At 38.1% G+C, this 20692-nt stretch overlaps 1 pseudogene; it reads left to right on the top strand.

The window, feature by feature from the left end:
- Window positions 1-10201: 10201 nt before the first annotated feature.
- Window positions 10202-10576, top strand: LOC102964531 (annotated as a pseudogene).
- Window positions 10577-20692: the final 10116 nt, after the last annotated feature.

Below are 20692 nucleotides of genomic sequence, written 5' to 3' on the forward strand. Positions count from 1 at the left end.
AATGTGATCCCCCCCCAAATGCTGATATATTGATAAATCTTTAAAAATAAAGTGTTAAGTAAAGAAAAGTTTAAAATATAAAGCACTCCTGGGGTACCTGGGTGGCTCAGTTGGTTATACATCTGACTTGATTTTGGATCTGGTTGTGATCTCAAGGTTTGTGAGATCCAACCCTACGTCGGGCTCCACACTGACAGCATGGCGCCTACCTGGGATTCTCTCTCTCCCTCCCTCTCTGCCTTCCCCCAGTGTCTCTCTCTTTCTCTCAAAATAAATAAACTTAACGTATATATACATATAACATATATATTATAATATATAAAACATATATATGTATAAGACTCCAAAACTCTATAATGCAATAGTTTATGTAAATTGAATATGCATGCACACAGAGCAAGTATGTTATGTCTTCAAGAGAATACATATTTAAAAAGTAAACAAAAATATCACATTAAATATTTACATAAAAACACATCAGAAAGATTGCCTGTAGTGGAAAGGAGAATGAGAAGTGAAGAAATAAGAAATAAAGAATAAGAAATAAGAATAAGAAATAAAGAAATAAGAAATAAAATAAAAAATAAATAAGGTAAATAAACCAATAAACAGAAAATATAAGACTGATGATACTGCAGAGTGAAAAGTAACTCATTTCTCTGCCCTGTGGACCAAAATCTAGCATAAAATATTTGGCTGCAAAGCCATGAGTTTTTTTTGTTTATTTTTGTTTTTGTTTTTGTTTTTGTTTTTGTGACCGTTGTGAAAAATCATTTGTTGTGCTAATATTAGTGTGACTGAATCTCAGGCTTACTGCAGGACAGCTTCTTCCTTCTTGTATTGCAATTCTTTTCTCCTCTACTTATTCAAATTTGTTAAGTGAAACCAAGGAGATACTATTCTTACTCTTTTTCAACACATTGAAAAAATATTTAACTGATTTGAATCCATCAGGAAAAATCCACAAACATTATTCTACGCCTAACATAAAATGAGAAAGTCACAAAATATAATTGAGATAATTGCTATGTTTTGGACTTGAGGAATCCTGAATTACAACAAATTTTAGGTATTTCACATGACCTTCACTAACTTATCTTCCGATATTCCTATGCTTTAAACATTACAAATATATACTGTTTAAAAGAAATTAAATAAGGATTGTTGTAATAAAAGAAGTAACTGATTAAGAACAGAACTTCTCAGAATGTAAGCCTCACTTCCTGTAATTGAGACTTAAGATGCGAGACCCTAGACCATAGAGTCAGTAAAGAGAATTGAGCAACACAAGCAGTATAAGGAGTAGCTTTTGGACCCCTAAATCAATAGGTCAGAATTACTTTGGGAAAACAATAGGTATTATGGATTTCATGAGATTTTGATGCCTAAGGGTTGTCATCTTACCCTTGGTGAAAAGTAGCAAAAGCTCTAAAACAGATTAAGCAGAGACCAATCTCATCCATAGACTTTGCCTGATATAGCTTTGACCTCTGGAAAAATGGCAAAATTGATTGAAATAAAGAAGATGAATGAAAGGGGAAATGATAGAAAAGAGGAGGCTGCTGTGTCTGCTAATCACTTTTGTAGAAGTGAAATTACTGATGAGGAAAGGGAAAGGAAAATGAAACACAAGGTAAAATCGAGACTGATATATGAAACAAACATGCAAACAAAATGGGCATCATTTCTGCTCAAAGTTCTTTTGGGAACTTGGAAACATAGTGTACTATGAGGCTATTTTGTTTTAATGTTCATTTAGTTTTGAGAGAGAAAGAGAGAGCAAGTGAAGGGAGGGGCAGACAGAGGGGGACAGAGGATCTGATGGACTCCGCACTGACAGCAGAGTCAATGTGGGGCTTGAAATCCCAAAACGTGAGACCATAACCTGAGCCAAAGTGGGACGCTTCAGTGACTGAGCCACCCAGGTGCCCCATGAGGCTACTTATTTAGGACTTTATTACAAAAGTACCATCTCAGTATTATACAGTAACAGGCCAGAGGACAGTTGGACCACTTGGCTGAAAAGTACCATCAATTGCAAATGAATCCTTGCTTTCTTCATTTCTTTGCTTAAATGATCAAGAGACAAATAATGGAATGGTAAACATCATGGAATGGAGGAGACTATTCAGGATGAATATTAATTTTGGTTGGTTGCCATGTTCAGCATCCAAACAAAAATCCCAGAATTTTAAATACACAATCCCAAATGTTTTAAATGTAAATATAATTAAACACACAATTGCAGAACTTTAAATGTTACCTCTTTAGGAATTGATGAAGATGGAAATACAGAGTCTGTGCACCTACAGAAAAATGGAATAGTTCTGAAGCATTTGAAATATTGTGGGTGCAAAGAACTCTAGGCTTGTGACATGATAACCAGCAAACCCTCCAGTGATACAACCCTGAGGCCAATAATAGTGGATATCAATAAATGTTTGGGCCCTTTACATAGCCCTCCTATTGAAAGGGGACAAGGTCACATAGGAACTTGAAGCTATGTAGGGCAATATCCAGAAGTTGAAAGAACAACTTGGAGGTTGTATTGGTGCTGCAGTGGATGACATAAGTATTAATAAGAAATTGCACATTGGAGAACAAAAAAGAAAAACAAAAACATCTTGTTGTGGCATCGCCTATACCTGATAGGAATGGAATGCACTTACCATAATGGAATGCACTTACTGTATAAAATAGAGGGCTTTGCCATTAATGGCTTGTAGCTTAAATAAGTCAATTTAACCTTTTGCTCCATTTTGTCATGCTAAGTGAGAACCTTTAGAATTACCCGATTTTCATCCACAGTTAATATTTTAACTTTAAAAAAAGCACAGATAATTTTGAAAATATTGTCAAATAGATGTATGAAGATTATCGTCTCCCTGACAGAAGCCTAATATTGCATCTCAGCATAAAATAGTGGAAGTTTAGGGTTGCAAGTCGCTGAATGCAGCAACTACAGATGATCCTCATAGGAGTCAATCATTGATCTGTTACCAGGCTTTAGTGGAGACAGAACCACATCAAATAATTCTAAGCCCCAATTCAGCTGCAACGTCAGAGACGCCATCCAATAAAGACAGAACAATTCAGAAGGACTGTATGATAAAATGGAAATGGTCTTTATGGAAGCATGTTCAATGGCAGCTCTGAAGGAAGGGAAGGGTGGGAATATATTGCATCCAAGAACAGGTTGTAGTTGTGCATTTAGGGCCATGACAAAATCCCCAAAATGGGGAGCTCCTATTACTGAATGGCCCAAACATCATTATTTCCTCTCTATTTAAGCAAAACAAGCTTCTTGGTGTACTGATGGAAAATTCTTCACTGAAAGATGTAAGTCAGTTTAGAAATGAGCCCTCATTCACCCTGTGAATGATAAATCTTTGGTTGAAGAAGGCACGGTAAGTCCACACAATGGACATAATAGAAGACATTATACTTGGGGATACTGAAGCATGGGACTCCCACCACCAGAATAACATGTGGATATTCACAGACAATTGGAATTTGTCAATAGCCTTGCTGTGTGTCCAATCAAATGAGCCTTCAATTAGGACAATTAGGAATATCTCTCTATGGAGAATGAAACTTTAGAAATCTTTGTAAGAATTCTGAAGAAAAATCTAAATGGGTCATGTAGATGTCTATCTGGGAAAAGCCTAGTGGCTGATTCAAAAGGAATCTGGAATGCAAAATCTGAGGCTTGTTCTGGCCCCTGAAGCTGGCTACTTGGTATATGAAATATAAGAATACAGAGATGTTTAAACTATTCAATGATGGGTATAAAAGTGACATTCTTTTCTCCTGTATAAAACACTTCCCAGAATGCCAAGAGGAAAAGATTACAAGGCTTTGGGTAAGATTTTCAAGGACAATAGCTAGCAGGTAGGTTAGGGGAACTCTTACCAGTGACCCCATGTGACTTCAAATAGGTTGTGACTGGAATAGGCATGATTACTACTTTGGGCTTTATTACCCTTTGACTGAAGTCAATCCCCTCCAAGATTTGGAACAACAGATTGTGTTTCTATTTGATTCTACCAACTGCATTTCACAGATCAAGGAGACATGTCATTGCTGCTAATGTAGCAAAATGAGCTAAGAAGCTTAACATCATATGGACTTAATATATCTCCTACCATCCTCAAACTGGAATCAAAAACCTTTATTAAAAATGGAAAGAGTGTGATAGAGGTATGAAAGGCTGATCCAACTCATGGGTAAATTCAGATTTTATCTGAATATAAGGGATAGTGGAGGAGCACCTTTGCAAAGCATTCTTTGTAAAGAATATGGGGATGAGAATGAATGTTGGAGGATGATGCAAGCACATACTATCTGACTTCCTCACCTCAAAAATATCTTTCTTATTCTACTGTGTCTAGCTGTATCAGGTCGAGGACTGCACTTGTATGTTCTGGAAGAGGGAAGAGCCACCATGCAAACAATCATGCCATAGTATCAATTTCTCTGAAAGTATAAATATTTCTAAGGGGAAAAATAGACTGAATGAAGATTCCACACTATGTGGCTCACCTGGGAGTAATTGGAAGTCCTGGCCCATTGCCTGTGTAGTGATAGTCCTCTAATCTTTCCCTTTCTAACAGCACACTTTATTGGGAATGGACAAAAGGAACACTAAGATTTCTGCTACTTGCCTGTGAGGGGTTGATGGCATGGCTGCATATGAAACTACAGCCTAGAGAGGTCAAGTCTCCAGGTAAAAAACAGATAGGCAGAAGCTGTGGGATATGGAAAAGGAGCACATAAATGACAAATAACCTTGGGAAAGAATACTGTCATTCTGTTCCAGAGAGAGGGGCTCAGAACAAGAGACCTAGTACTCTTAATTCTCTCAGGTATGGTCATGGGTCATGATTCATGCTGATGTGCTTTTCCTCTGAGACAGAAAAATGACCTGAAGCCAAACTATAAAGTTGACCCAATAAAGCTATTTGAGGTATTTGAAGAAAAGATATTAATTGGCAGCCCTTGGTAAACTGCCTGCAAAATGAGCAAGTAGGAATCATCTTTTGGGTTTTGCTTTTCAAGCCATGTTTATCATATTCGTACAGAGAAGACTCAGGCTAGAGGAATACATTTGTGGAAACCCTGTACAGTGTAAAATATGACATGTTTCTGGTAAGAGCACATATATATATCAGTGCTATTTCCTCTCCAAAATGCCATGAATCAACAAAGAACCTTCCCCATGGTACATCCAATTGCTCAGGAGGTAGATGTCAGATTGTTGGAGAGGAAAATGGTCAGAGCTTCAAAGTGATAACCTGAAAACCTATGTTGTTGGAAATTTGCTTCTAGAATTTTGCTCCTCTTATCCCAGATGGAACCTGAAGTTTAGTGAGCAGTGGCCTCTGGTAACTGTTTTTGTAGCAGGGGATGCATTTTTGTATAGAAAGAAATCTTTTGGGGATGGTTTGATAAATAACATGATAATATTAACTGAGATATGGTATGGAAAGACGATTTTTAATCTCTCCACTGCAGTTGTACGTTACAATAAAAGATTTAGAGTTTTAATTATGGATTGAAAGGTAAATGAAACTTGAGTAGACAATGATCCCAGGATGAGGCTGTATTTTCAGAAGTTAAGCCAAAATTCCCCCCTGATGTCATACTCATGGAGATTGAGTATTAAATGAATTTAAAATTTTCATGCTACCAAAACACAGTGTACCATTCAATTAAATATGAACTCTGTCAGTGACCATTTGGAGGTCCTCAATAAATTAGCACATCTCTCTAAGGCACTGGCAAAATTTCTGTCTCTGTTAAAAGTAAATTAAAATCTTCAAGCTAGCCCCTTTAACTTCCTGAGCCTAAAGGGAGCTTTCCTACAACAAAATCCACTAAATCAGTTTTGTTTTAAGAGAGAGAAAGAGAGAAAAGAAAACTAATACATGATTATATGTACATATATATTAATAATATGGTATATATACATCTATACTAATACACGGTTAAGTTTCAGAAAGCTTATTGAAAAAAAAGTTCAGTAAAGGTGAAGAGAAATAACTTTTCACAGTTTTGGAGATGTCTAAACTGAGTTGAATCCTGCAGATCAGATTTGTAGAACTTGGATAAACAGAGAGAAGGCAAGGTCTTCAGCATAGAAGCTTGAAACAAAACCTTACAGCTGCAGGTTTGTACAGTGTGTTTGCAAAACATCAAGGAGATTAGTTTAGAGAGAGTGGAAAGGACATCAAGTTGAACTAGAAATCCTTTTGAATAAAAGAAGTGATTAGATTATAGGAATCCTTAAATTCTTCTCTAAGGTAATTGATCTTTGCCCTGCAGCAAATTGAGGAAGAGACACTATCATTTCTTGAACGGAGTGGTTAGATTGTGGTTACAGATCAAAAGGAAAAATAGGCTGTATGATACCAACAGAATATGGGAATCTCCATGCAATGCCAATAGTAATGTTGACAGATTCTATGCAAGTAGTAGGCAGATTAAATTCACACATTAATTAGGACCCAAAAATTTTACTATTGAAAACATAAATACATATTATATATAATATATATTTAATATTATGCAGTATGTTATGTATTCATATTATGTATATATCATATCACATATATCATATATAAAAATCTCAAAAAGTAAATATATAAGTATTTCTTCCAAAAGTGTGTGTGTATATCTCTCTCTCTCTCTCTCTATATATATATATACATACATACATACAAGCGTGTGTCTGTTCATGTGTATAATCTCCCAAGGGAAGAATTCACACATAAAAACATGAAGAGAAATATACATACATTACAACGTTGGGAGTTGGGGATATTTTGGGAATCCATTAGTAAAGAAATGTTATTTTGTGTACACTTATGTTGGTGACCCCCAATAGATCATGCCTCACAGTGGAAGAACAAATAAAGATTTCATATTTCAGTGTCATGACGATATTTGTTTTCAGTCAAGTTTGGCCACATAAATAATTTATGCCTGGAGAATGGTACTTTTCCATTATGGAAATATTATTTGATGTTAGTGATGTTAAAGTGTTGATACTTTTGTTGTTATTTAGCTTAACTTGTGCTTTAATAAGGAGCAACATTTTAGAAATGATTTTTAACAATTTGATGATTTTTGAGTGATTAAAATAATACAGTAGATAGTAATTGAAAAATCTATTTGAATTCAGTCATTAAAATGTAGACAAAGATATACAATCCCATATAAATAATGTGTAATTCCCAAATTACTGAGTGAGAACCAGGAGAAAGATTTGTTTTCTTTTCACTTAAAGTAGTTGCTGCTTATGGCAAACATCTGGAAAAAATTACCAGGGGAAAAAAGAAAACTAAATGGGCAAACCCAGGTCATGACATTTAAAAATTTTGAGAAAAATATTGGGTGATTAAATTTCCGAAATAATAGATGCTTTAGTTCTAGAATGAAGGTCAGAGTAATTTTTCTTCTTTTGACAAAAAGAAAAGGTTGAAGACAATAAAATATTTTATATATACAAAATACTGATTGAAGTGCTAATTATTTAGCAAAATTGTTGGGATCTCATATTTTTGAAAGTTTTAGAAACTTGTTAAGACTTTGCCTTTTTGTTAAATATAGATTTATGATGCAATACAAATTTTATGTAATTTAAAATTCCTTTAAAACGAAAGGGAAAATATAGCAACAAAAGTTGAGTAAACCTTTGAATTAGCACCATTGCAAGAGCTAAGCAGTGAGCGTTGTGAGATCTTCATTGAGCTTCAAGCATGAATTTTAACACTGAAAGCCAGCACCTTGACAGCAGTGGGTGCAGGACTTGCCAGGCATTTCTCTTATTTCAAGCCCACAGATCGAGACATGTTGGCATCTTTTTCCATTTTTTTCTCTTACAACCGTATGAAAAAGCAAAATGTGTATATTATTAGGGAGTTACAGAAACAAGTAAACAAATAAGGCTGTTACTAGTTTTGGTTCTGTTTAAGGAAAAATAAAAAGTCAAGGAATATCCAGTTAAAGTTTCAAGATTTTAAAATCCAAATTTTTATATCTAAGTGTGAGTCAGTTTTCTTTAGGTACATATAATTACTGTTTTAAATCTGGCTAATATCATCTTCTAAATTCTCTAAGATACACGTACTCACATATACACACAGTCACACACCCTTGTGCCAGTGGGGAGAGTAGAAGGTATATATGGGGAAATCTAGGTTAATTTAAATGAATAAAATGGATTATAAAATACTTATGCTCTAATAATAGCATTTTACTGCAGTAGTCAAATTGAGTATATATATTGGAGCTATATGAAAATAAATCCATCATATATATCTTTTGCTACTCAAGTCTTCTTTTGATGGCACCATTTAGAAGAAAATATGCATATACCCTTGAATGAATGATGAGATCTGTTCATATATATCAACAATATTTTATCTGATAGCAAGGATAATTGCTAACAATTTAAAATTTTTCCCTTAAAATAATAATAAATTGTCATCCTCTCTACTCCCCCAGCCCCTCCCCCTGCCCTCCGCTGAGATTAAAAGGAAATAGACAATCCCTCCGGTGGTCAACAGAGAATTGGTGACACCAGAAGTTGGCAAAGAGACAAGATGGCAGAGATTCTGAGTGGTCTTTTGACTACTGCTGGATTGCTGTGATTGAGTATAATCAGTGAAATTCAGACACCTGAGAATAATAATGAACTTTAATGTTACATTTTTTTCTGTTTTTTTTCTTTTTTCTTTTTCTTTTTTTTTTTTTTTTGAAGCTATTCCCATCTGATCTCTTCCCTCATATTTTCAGTGAAGCTTTGTTCAAACTGCAACTTGGTACTAACCATCCATGTGCATGTGTATGTGAAGAGAAGGCTGTTTCAATAAATAACTCCACAGTCAGCACAAAGAACAAACTGCTAAGTGGAAAACACAGATGCTTTAGAAACTGCGCAAATATCATTCTTCCTCCCCAGTAGATTCTCTAGTATTTGGAAGGACATCACTTATTTTTAAAGTTTATTTATTCATTTTGAGAGAGGGAGGTGGGGGAGGGGCAGAGAGAGAGGGGAGAGAGACAATCCCAAGCAGAGTCCAAAGTGGGGCTCTATCCCATGAATGAGAGATCATGACCTGAACCCAAACCAAGAGTCAGATGTTTAACTGACTGAGCCACCCAGGCGCCCCCGGAAGAAGGACATCGACAATCCTGAACTCCTGCCGTCTGGCAAAGCTCTAGCCTGGCTGCCGGGGATTGGAGTGGATGGAGATGCAGTCTTGGACATGCATTGTTTCATAATCTATTTGACAAGAGAACAAGCCATCAAAATTTTATCAGACAGAAGAATGGCAGTGGATTATGCCCAGGTACAATGGAAGCACAGACCTAGACTAGGATGGGAAACCAGGGTCTCCTGTATTTCTGGCAGACCTTGTTAGAAGACTTGAAAAGGAAAGTCAGTAAAAGTTCTTTTAGTCAACAACTGCTACAAATAAAATGAAGTTGCTAGTTGATAGAGGTGAGGAGCATGAGAGCGAGGTTGGCCACATTCGGAGGGTTCCCTCCACATCCAAGGAGTCCGCACTCTTAGAAAATTCCTTAATGGAAAGGTACAGTAAATGACTTTCTATCCTTACTTTTATGGCCCATCAAAGCATACTATTGGAATTAAACAGTCCCACAACCTGAAAACTTGAGGCAAATCTGGTTTTCAGGCAGAGCATAAGCCTTTCATACTTAGAAGGCCTGATTGCTATCACGACATCTCTCCTACTACATATATGATCCTCTTGTTCTATCCTTATGATTGTTGCTTTGTGACCTACACTGCGTTTTATCACGTGTTCTTTCTCTAGACCTGCTTTTGTCACCTGCCTGTGCCCCAGCCCTCCAAATCCTGCCTTTCAGTATTAGTCATAAGGTATAGGGCTAAAACCACCTGTCATATCTCCCCCACACTCCTTGCACACTTGTCCAACTAGAACTTTATCACCTGACAGATAATAATCTAATGTTAAAACTCTCATCAGAAGCTCACCCCTTGCCAACTGCTTTGCTTGCCTATAATGTGTTAGGCATCAGAACATTCTGCTTAGAAGCGAAGGTTCTGGCACCTAGTTGCCATGTATAATTATTAGCTCTCCCACTCACTCTCTGTTTGACTTTTGGCAAATTACCCAAACTTTATGTGCTCCATTTCCTTTTAAGTAAAATGGAGGTGGAGCTGTGTGAAGAAGAGGCAAGAACGACCCCGGATCGGCTAAAACGAGGGCCACTGCGTCCCCCCAACCAGCACCTACATCCCCCTGTCGCGACTACCATACCTAAGAGAATCGTTGAAGGGGATGCCAGCAGAAGGAAAGCCAAGGTGAAGGATGAGCCACAGAAAAGGTCTGCAGGCTCTCTGTGCCTCCAAAGCCAGAGCGCAACCCTCAAAAGACCCCTGTGAAGAAAGGAGAGAAGGTACCCAAAGAGGAAAAGGGAAAAGCAAATACTGGTGAGGATGGGAACAACCCTGCGGAAAACAGAGATGCCCAAACAGACCAGGTGTGCACAGGGAGGTGAGGGTCCTGGAGACGCCAAGTGAAGTGTGTGCATTTTTGACAACTGTTTACTCCTGGTGAAATACTGTTTTTCATCCAGTTTTATAAAAATGCAGGATTTTCTTTTTCCTTCTTCCTTCCTTCCTTCCTTCCTTCCTTCCTTCCTTCCTTCCTTCCTTCCTTTCTTCCTTTCTCTCTCTCTCTCTCTCTCTCTTTTTTTTTTTTTTTTGAACTATATTGGTAGTATACAGAAAGCTTCATTTTGTTTGGGGAAAGGGCCCATGTCACTAATAGAATATTTCCGAAGCTGGATTGATACAGGGGTGAAACGCCTTTGCCTTATAGTTTTGAGAAACTTCCTCTTGGTTCCCAGGAGTGGGGGATTCCTTGATGTTGACACACATCAGCCACCTTGGCACAAACATTTGTGGTGTGGAAAAACTGAAATTCATTTTGTTACAGCAAATACTTGGTGCCCAGGAAGGGACAAGAAGCACACACTCAGGAAATCATAAAAGACTGTTTATTTCGCACCGCTGCTGGCCGGCAGAGTTACCTTCAAAGGCCTAGCCTCTGGCTCGGGTTTTACTGATCTGTTATTATATTTGCTTCCGGGTTGGGCAGGACTAGTATAGTCAAGTTTCCGGTTCCTGGCTGCTGGCTGATGTAAGAGGCAAGCAAGATTGCAGAAGCCAAAAGCATGCAAGGGGAGTGTCCAGCCTCAGACATCTGGCTGGTCCTTTTTACTTGCGTTTACCAGCTTTCCTCCTCAATTTTTTATGACTTCTTTTCCCTTTCTGCCTTCACCATAGACTTGACTCCCTTAAACCCAAAGACCTGTTGGAACCTGAGCCCAGGAAGTGGTCCCCAGCACACCAGGCAATCTGGACTTTGCAGTGTCACCACGGAGATGGCATCTCGTAAAACCATTTCTTTTTTAGCCTGTGGATCTTGGTAATTCTGCCATTTTCATTTCACTTCCTGAAAGTCAGGGCCCACTTGTGAAAGGTGGTTAAACAACATGTTACATGTGAAATGTCAACCTTCACTTTGATGTTCAGAACATCAGATGAAGACTTCAGTGGGTTTCATAGAGGCTTTCTGATTTTGGTAGTCCATTGAAGAAGGGAATTTGAAAGTTGTTGTGTACTGTTGTGTGTGTGTGTGTGTGTGTGTGTGTGTGTGTGTGTGTTTAAGCTTATTTATTTTGAGACAGAGAGAATGTAAGTGAGAGAGTTGCAGAGAAAGAACCTCAAGCAGGCTCCACGCTGTCAGCATAGAGCCCACGTGGGGCTCAAACTCAAGAAACTGTCAGATCATAACCTGAGCTGAAATCAAGAATCAGATGCTTAACCGACTGAGCCACACAGGCAACCCAAAAATTGTTGTATACTGTTAGTGGTTGTCTCCCTATGCCCTGCCTGAAATACCATGATTGTTAATGAAAAGTATCTTTAATAAAGCTGGATACAGTTTGAAAGTATAAAATAAAATAAAATTAAATTAAATTAAATTAAATTAAATTAAATTAATTAAATTAAAATAAAGTTAAAATAAAAATAAAAATAAAATGAAATAAAATAAAATAAAATAAAATAAAATAAAATAAAATAAAATAAAATAAAATAAATGGAGGTAATAATAAGAGTATTTACCAATGGGTTGCTCTAAGGATTAAACACATGCAAAATGCTCAAAACAGTGTTGGGCACATGGGGTACCCAGTGACTGTAGTATTGCTCCCCAAATGCCATTGGTAGTGTAGATTTTTTTGTGAGTTTGAGGGGCTGCAGGGATTCTGATCACCTCTTTGTTCAACTTTTTCATGCCAAGTTCAAATAACTGTTACAGTACAGTACAACATTTAAAGAAACGTATGCTGAAAGAATTTTGTAACTTTTATTACAGTTTTAATGCTATTTTTAAAAGAACTTTTAAAAGGGATTTACATGTTAACAAATGCAATGAGCTATATATAAACAGCTTTAAATCCCCAAAAATTTATAAATCAGGAACACCTTTTTAGCACGAAAGAGGAGAGCATGAGCTCCGTATGATAGGCACATTTTCTCCCACTGAAATCTGAAGAACTCCTACCTTTCAGGGGATTTTATTGAGCACAAGTGAAGTAAAAATTGCTCATGTGTTCACAGGTGTGCAAAACTGCTAGTAGTTATCTTTTGCATTATTCATTTTCAGTTAGTACTTTGATAATCCTCCTGTCAGGTGTTAAAAATAGGCTCCGTTGACAGGGAAAGAGCAGCATTTAACAAGAATACAAATGAAGAGGAGAAATGGAATGTGGGTGGTAACTGAATGATAAACCAGATTTTTATAGTCTTTGTCAAAAGATAATAGGTGCTGCTTAGTACTTGATAATTGCTTCTTTCGCAAAACTTGCAAAAGAATTGTCAAGTGGAAATGCAAGGTTCCTTATAATCTTTATAATATTTTAACATTAAGTTGCTAATGTTAGCAACTTATGAAAAGGTCCAATTTCTCTTTCCTTAAATATTTTTCTAAGAATCTCTCAGATAGAACTCATTTTCCTTCATTACTCTTCTTATCACCATTTCTATTATGTTGTAGTACACAGAGTGTTTAAGTTTAAAAGAAAAGGCTCTATTCAAAACTGCATATTATAAATTAAAATAGGAAGTATAAGCATACATATACTTTTTTCTTTATCACATGATTACTTTCACTTTCAACTACTCAGCTACTTTTCTTGTTTTGTTCTTATATTTTTATATTTTTTATATTATTTATTTAGTTTGAGAGAGGGAGAGCAGGGACAGGGCAGAGAGAGAAGGAGAGAGAGAATCCCAAGTAGGTTCCCCACTTTTAGGTTCCCCCCTACGTGGGGCTCAGACTCACCAACCATGAAATCGTATTCTTAGCCAAAATCAAGAGTCAGATGCTTAAATGACTGAGCCATCCAGGAGCCCCCTGTTTTGTTTTTATAAATAACAAGGTACGATTCAACGTGCTGGCAAGGAAGAAACAAAACAATCAAATATTTCATATGACTATTCACTTTTTATAGAAGATGCAGTCAGTATCCTGTGTAGCTAGACCTGAACTGTCTGATAATTGCCATCAGCTTTGAGTGACCATCGAGCATTTGAAAAGTGGCTGGTGTTTTTTATTTGTTTGTTTTAATTTTTTTTTTAATGTTTATTTGGTGGGGGGGAGGGGGTAGCAGAAAGAGAAGGAGACAAAAATCGGGAGCAGGGTCCAGGCTCTGAGCGGTCAGCACAGAGCCCGAAGCGGGACTCAAACTCACAAACTGCAAGATCATGACCTGACCAAAGTCAGATGCTCAACCGACCGAGCCACCAAGGCACGCAGGGCTGGTGTTAAATTAACCAAATGAGGAGGTCATTAGACTGATGTGGCTCTAAGGCCATGTAAGTCTACATAAGCAACCCAAAATCTAAGCCTGAAAATGCCTCAGGGTTATGAAATTGAAACCCAAAGACAACCAATCACAAACAGCCATCTATACTTTAAACTATTAGCCATTCAAAATTTTCCTTACTTTGTTTCCACCTTTTTTCTAGAAAAGTCTCTCCCTGATATCCCAGTCAGTGGAGTGCTCCTAACCACTCCCAGTATAGTACTGCCCACTTGGAATGGATTTTTGCTCAAATAAACTCTTTAAAAAAATTTTTTTTAAGTTTGTTTATTTTGAGAGGGAGGAGTAGAGAGAGGAGAAGGAGAGAATCCCAAACAGGGTCCACACCATCTTGAACTCGCACTGCGAGATCATGACCTGAACTGAAATCAAGAGTCAGATGCCCAACAGCCTGAGCCACCCAGGTGCTGCTCAAATAGACTCTTAAAATATTTAACATATAAAATTTTAACACTAGTCTGAATTGAGATGTACTGCGAGTATAAAATACACACTGGATTTCAAAATTTCATGAAGATATAAAGAATATAAAATGCTTCATTAATAATATTGTATATGGATTACATATGAAGATGATAATATTTTGTATATATTTGGTTACATAAAACATATTATTAAAATTGTTGCACCCTGTTTCTTTCTTCTTTTTGAAGTGTGGATACCAGACATTTTTTCATTTAAAATTTCCCTATTTTAATGTGACTCAAATTTACATCTGATGTTATATTTCTTTTTGGCCATGTGGACAGAGACCACCCTTGCAATTTTCTAAACAAGCTTAAAAGATATGGTGCTTTGGATGCAGAAATAGTTCTACTAATGCATCAAGGAATTATAACCACCTTATTATTTTATATCCTGCTCTATATTTAAAATTGAGAATGTAAAATCATTAAACACACATGTTTCAAAACCATCACTGCACATACACATTGGCACCCTGCTTTTAAAATGCTTTGGACCCCAAGACACGTTTAACTCCCAGATCTTTCCTGCCTCGCAATCTCTAGGTTCCCGGCCCCTATCTCTAAGATACGAGGCTTTCTTGCCAGACCCTAAATTTGGTTTCTACCTACTTCCTGAGACTGATATTTTCTTCAGCCCTGACATCACCTTGTCCCAGATTCCAGGATGCAAACTCCTTACTCCCTGGGAAACACTGTGATCCTTCCCACTGAGAGTGCCAATTGCCCAGAAGCTGGCTCAGCCTGTGCCTTGCACTGTAATAATTTTTACACAGAGATGAGCCAAATCCCTTTGATTCTGTTATTTGTCCTAATACATTTAAACTAAACTGCCAGATTTTCGTGTTGTGGTTGCCTAGAACTTTATGATTGTTTTATATTCGTGAATATATATAAATTATGTTGAAATTTATTCATGTGGTGCACAAAACCACAAAAGGGAAAGTATTTATAAACTTTTTAATTTATTTTTTTAAGTAGACAAAACCATTTTCTCTAGCTTTACTGAGGTACAAATGTTAAATTAAAATTGCATCTATTTGAGGCATACAATATGATGTTTTGATGTATGTATATATGTATACATTATGAAAAGATTGCTACAAGCTAATTAACGTATCTATCACTTCTAATATTTACCTTTTGTGTGTATGTGTGTGCATATGTGTGTGACAGCCCTTAAGATCTTGGCAAATTTTAAGTATACAACACATTATTATTCTTAACAGTAGTCATTATGCTGTATATTAGGTCTCCAGAACTCATTCATCTTAAGTTTGTACGTTTGACCAACATCCCTCCATTTCCTGCAAACCCTATCTCTTGTAATCACCATTCTACTCCCTGTTTCTACGACTTTAGTAGATTCTATACATAAGTTGGATCATGCATTATTTGCCTTTCTGTGTCTGGCTTATTTCACTTATCATAATGCCCTTAATGTCCTCAAAATCTATCCATGTTGTCACAAATAGTAGATTTCTCTCTGTCTCTCTGTCTTTTTAAGTTTATTTATTTATTTTGAAAGAGAGAGCACAAGTGGGGAAGAGGCAGAGAAAGAGAGAATCCCAAGCATGCTCTGCACTGTTAGCTCAGGGCCCTATGCAGGGTGTGAACTCATGAACTGTGAGATCATGACCTGATTCAAAGTTGGACGTTTTAAGGACTGAGCCATCCAGGTGCCCCAGGATTACTCTTTTTTAAGGGCTGAATAACATTCCATTTGTATGTATGTATCAATTTTCTTTATCCATTCATCCATTGATGGACACAGATCGTTTCCAAGTTTCAGTAATGAAGTTCTTTTTTTTTAAGGGAAATGTTTCATAAGTTAATACAAAATGGGCAATAAATTTCACTAGTAACAATTTTAAACATTTTTATCTTATCTTATCTTATCTTATCTTATCTTATCTTATCTTTTGTATATAGAGAGAGTGTAAGCAGGGGAGAGGGACAGAGGGAACAGAGAATCCCAAGCAGGCTCCATGCTCAGTGCAGAGACTTATGTGGGGCTCGACCCCACGACCCTGGGATCATGACATGAGCTGAAATCAAGAGCCAGACGCTTAACAAACTGAGCCACCCAGGTGCCCCTAGTACTAATTTTAAAAACCTTACAGGTAATATTGACACTTGATGTCTTTAATTTTAAGAGGTAATTTTCTATTCAAAAGGATTACTGCTTAAAATAGAGGTACATTTTCTCCCCTTATTTTAGAGAATCAAAATTAAAAAAAAACTTTATTAAAGAATTTAAACTTAGGTATCATAATTAGGTAAATAATATAAGGTCAATTTTTAATAGAAATACATACATTAATACTTTCATACACTAATCAGGATCTAGGCATTCTGATTTTAGCTTGCAGCCAAAAGTCCTCATCAACTCTTTGCCTTGGATTTGTTCATTTCTTAGAAGTTACTTTAAAATGGCTCAGTTGATCTACTCAGTGTTCATTAACTGTTAAGAGAGTACATTTAGTACAGATTATCTAAGTATTTCCAAAAGGGCCACACCAAAGTCATAGCATCACTCCACTGGAATTTTTATTGAAGAAATGATGGAATTTTAGAGTAAGCATTAACTTTAGGTATCTTTTTCAACTCCTTTTTTAAAGATTAGGAAACTAAATCCTAAGAAGTTAAATGATGTGTTAAAACCACAGGGCTAAACTCATGAGAACTGGATTCAGATTCTTAACTTTCTGTCCAGTGTTTTTTGCTTTCGTTTGGTTTTTAAAATCTACCCTACACTATTTCCTCTCTCCAATATAGTAGAAGTAGCAAGGAGGTATCATTTAAATACACTTTTAATACAATAGAAGAGGTTTTCTAATTTTCTCCTGGTAAATAAATAGTACTTGCTTATTTGTATTTAATAGGTTTTAACATGAGACAAATACAGCTTAGTTTGTCTATAATTCTTCTGTACAAAATTATACCTTCTGTCACAATTGCCTGTTTTAATAAATTTAAACAGCTTCCTACAGAATTGGCAGGAAATACATGGGTGAAATTTTGAAACAAGATGTGTGTGAATACGTTTCATGCTACACAAACGGTTATAATGAGATAGAAATAGTTATTTTGATGACATTCCTTTGAACCTAGGGGAGGATGGATGAGTGGAAGGGAGGCATTCAAGGTTGCACATAAGAAGTGACAGTCGGGAGCCAAGGTGGTGAACTGTACTTCCAAGAGGTACCGTACTGTGTCCCTCCCAATTCTTTATCAGACTTAGATTCTAAATAGCATTCTCTGCTGCCCTCTAGAGCTTTTAAGAGTCATTAGTGAGGACAGCAAAAAAGAGAAACTTACTTGGGGGTAAGCAGGTAAGTGACTTTTCCCCTTTAAGAATTCTGCACCCATTTATAATGTGGGTTTTTGTTTGTATTTTTTTTTTTTTTTTTGCACACCGCCAAGCAGTTCTCATGAAACCAGCTGGGTGTCTTAAAATTCAACTCATCTCCGCCACTATCTACTAGGAGACAGCATCAAATTCCACAGGTTAAGGGCTCAGTCCTACAAGACTGTCCCCCACTTTAGAGGATAATTGCAAGTCTAGATTGTCACCTGTGTTTATGACCAACTGGCTATAGATCCAAGTTTCCTACAATCTCCTATTTGGGTTTTATTGATTTCCTAGAACAGCATGCAAACTCAGAGAAATATTTTCCTTACTAAATTACCAGTTTATTATACAAGGTATAACTCAGGAACAGTCAAATGGAATAGAGCAAGGTGGGTGAAGGTGAAGGATGGAGCCCCCAAGTCCTCTCCCATGGCATCACTCACCCTTTATGTCCTCATGTTCACCAACCCTGTCCTTTTGAGCTTTTCTGGAGGTTTCATTACATAGGCATGATTCATTAAATCATTGGCCATTTGGCAATTCTTTTCAGCTTCCTGTCCTTTTACCCTCCCTGGAGTTTGGAGCTCAGATGTGGGACTGAAAGTTCCAACCCTCCAATCAATGGTTGGCTCCACTGGCACCAGCCTCCATCCTTAGGTGTGATTTAAAAGTCACCTCATAGGGGCGCCTGGGTGTCTCAGTCGGTTGAGCATCTGACTTCGGCTCAGGTCATGATCTCACAAGTCGTGAGTTCAAGCCCCACGTCGGGCCCTGTGCCGACAGCTCAGAGCCTGAAGCCTGCTTCGGATTCTGTGTCTCCCTCCCTCTGCCCCTTCCCCACTCATGCTTTCTCTCTCTGTCTCTCAAAAATGAATAAACGTTAAAAAATTTAAAAAAATAAATAAAATAAGTAAATAAAAGTCACCTCATTAAAGTAAAAAAGACACCTTTGTCCTCTCGTCACTCAGGAAATTCCAAGAGTTTTAGTTCTTTTTTTTTTAAATGTTTATTTATCTATTTCTGAGAGAGAAAGAGCGCCTGTAAGCACAGGTGGAGGAGGGGCAGAGAGAGATGGAGGGAGAGAATCCCAAACAGGCTCTGTGCTGAGAGCACAGAGCCCGACATGGGGCTTGATCTCACGAACAGCAAGACCATGACCTGAGCCGAAATCAAGAGTCAGAAGCTTAACCAACTGAGCCACCCAGCCATCCCCAAGGAGTCCTGTGTTTAGAAACAGGGAGGAGACAAAGATGAAATATATATTTCTTATTACAATGTCACAAACTTTAATAACACAGAAAACAGAACATGTCATTTGGTGACTTACCCCTATATTTATTTAAACCAAATAAAATAATGAATTCTTTCTGCAAGATATTTTTGTGTGTGTATATAAATTGGTGTTCTGAACTTTGATCTGTCTTCAGCAAACCTTCTGTCCTGCCACCACAATAAAGTAGTACACAAACTAGCTGAGGCCCCCCAGTTCCACCCTCAACCCTGGTTCTTCTCTCTCTAAATCAGCCCCTACCTCAGTGACAGTATGGTCTCCTCCAAACACAAATTATGCAATGCCACTTTTTAAAGTCCTTTTGTGCTTCCCTTTTTGTTCAGTCTCCATTTATCATTCTCTTTGATTCTCGTTTGTGGCCCCACCACTGGAAGAGACTGCTCCCTCCTCTCCTTCACCCAACATACGGTAAGTGCCCATTTGGTGGTGGGCTCAAGGGACAAATCTAGGAAAGGAGGAACTATTTATTTTAGCCTTAAAAAACAAAGCCAGGGGGAGCCAAGATGGCGGAACAGGATGGAAGTTTTCTGTGTGTCTCGCGTCCATGAAATACAGCCAGACCAACACTAAACCATCTTACACACCTAGAAAACTGACTGGAGGATTAACACAACAATCTGCACAACCTGAACCACAGAATTCAGCAGGTATGCGGCGCAGAAAGCTGAACTTGGGGAGCGGTAAGGGAGGTGTTTTTGTGAGCAGAGAGAGGACTGGAGGGGGGAGAATATGGGAAAAGCACCCCTCCCCAAAAGCAGCTGGAGATAAAGTGGAAAATTGGAAACAGCCGCAGGGACTAAACTAAAAAGGGAGAAAGGAGGAAGGAGAGGGCTTAAATTCCATTAAGACTGTAAACAAGGGGAGCGCAAAGTCTGCAACTATGCAGCTCGATACCTGGTGATTCTCTGGTGGGAAGGGTGAATCCCCAGGAGCAGAGTGGGATCCGGGAGGTTCTCAGGCCACACGGGAAAAAGCGGTTCCACTGCTGGAAGAACATTCGGTAGAGACTGTTGAAGCCACCTGGTCCCAGCAGACCCCAGAAAATGGCCACATCCGCTGGTGCTGGAACAAGGTCGTTAAGGGTGAGGCCTGGTGCCAGATGTGTGTTGTGATTTTCCATAATCCCTGAAAAGCTGCCGCTATACTATCTCGCAAACTTTTTCTGGGGCAGGCTGGCAACTGGCCGCAGTCTCGGGGCACTGGCAGAAGCAGGGTCCGGCAAGCGGTCCTGGGTGCAGGCGACATTCAGCCATTGCTCATTCGGCCATTGCTCGGTGAGACCCTCCCGCAGAGGGGCAGAGCGGGCCAAAGCCACAGTCCTTCAGAAGTAAGGGGCCGGGGAAAATAGCCACATCTGAGACAAAGCTCTAGAGAGAGGTACTGCCTGGGGCTTGGTCATGGACAGTGAAGAAGCGGGGAGTGAACAAAAGCTGAAGACAGAGGACGGGTGCGCGATTGCTGATCATTAAGAGTTCCCATACTAGAGATTGGATAGCTGGGTGACTCCATGGAAACCTCTCCCGCGCATGCGCATAGCACACCTACAGGCTCTGCACCAATCCAACCCAGTAGGCTAGCAGCGCCATCTAGTGGAGAACGGAGCCATTACACTGAGCCCTGCCCAACTGGGCC

The sequence above is a fragment of the Panthera tigris genome, chromosome B1 (assembly GCF_018350195.1).
Source record: "Panthera tigris isolate Pti1 chromosome B1, P.tigris_Pti1_mat1.1, whole genome shotgun sequence".
NCBI lineage: Eukaryota > Metazoa > Chordata > Mammalia > Carnivora > Felidae > Panthera > Panthera tigris.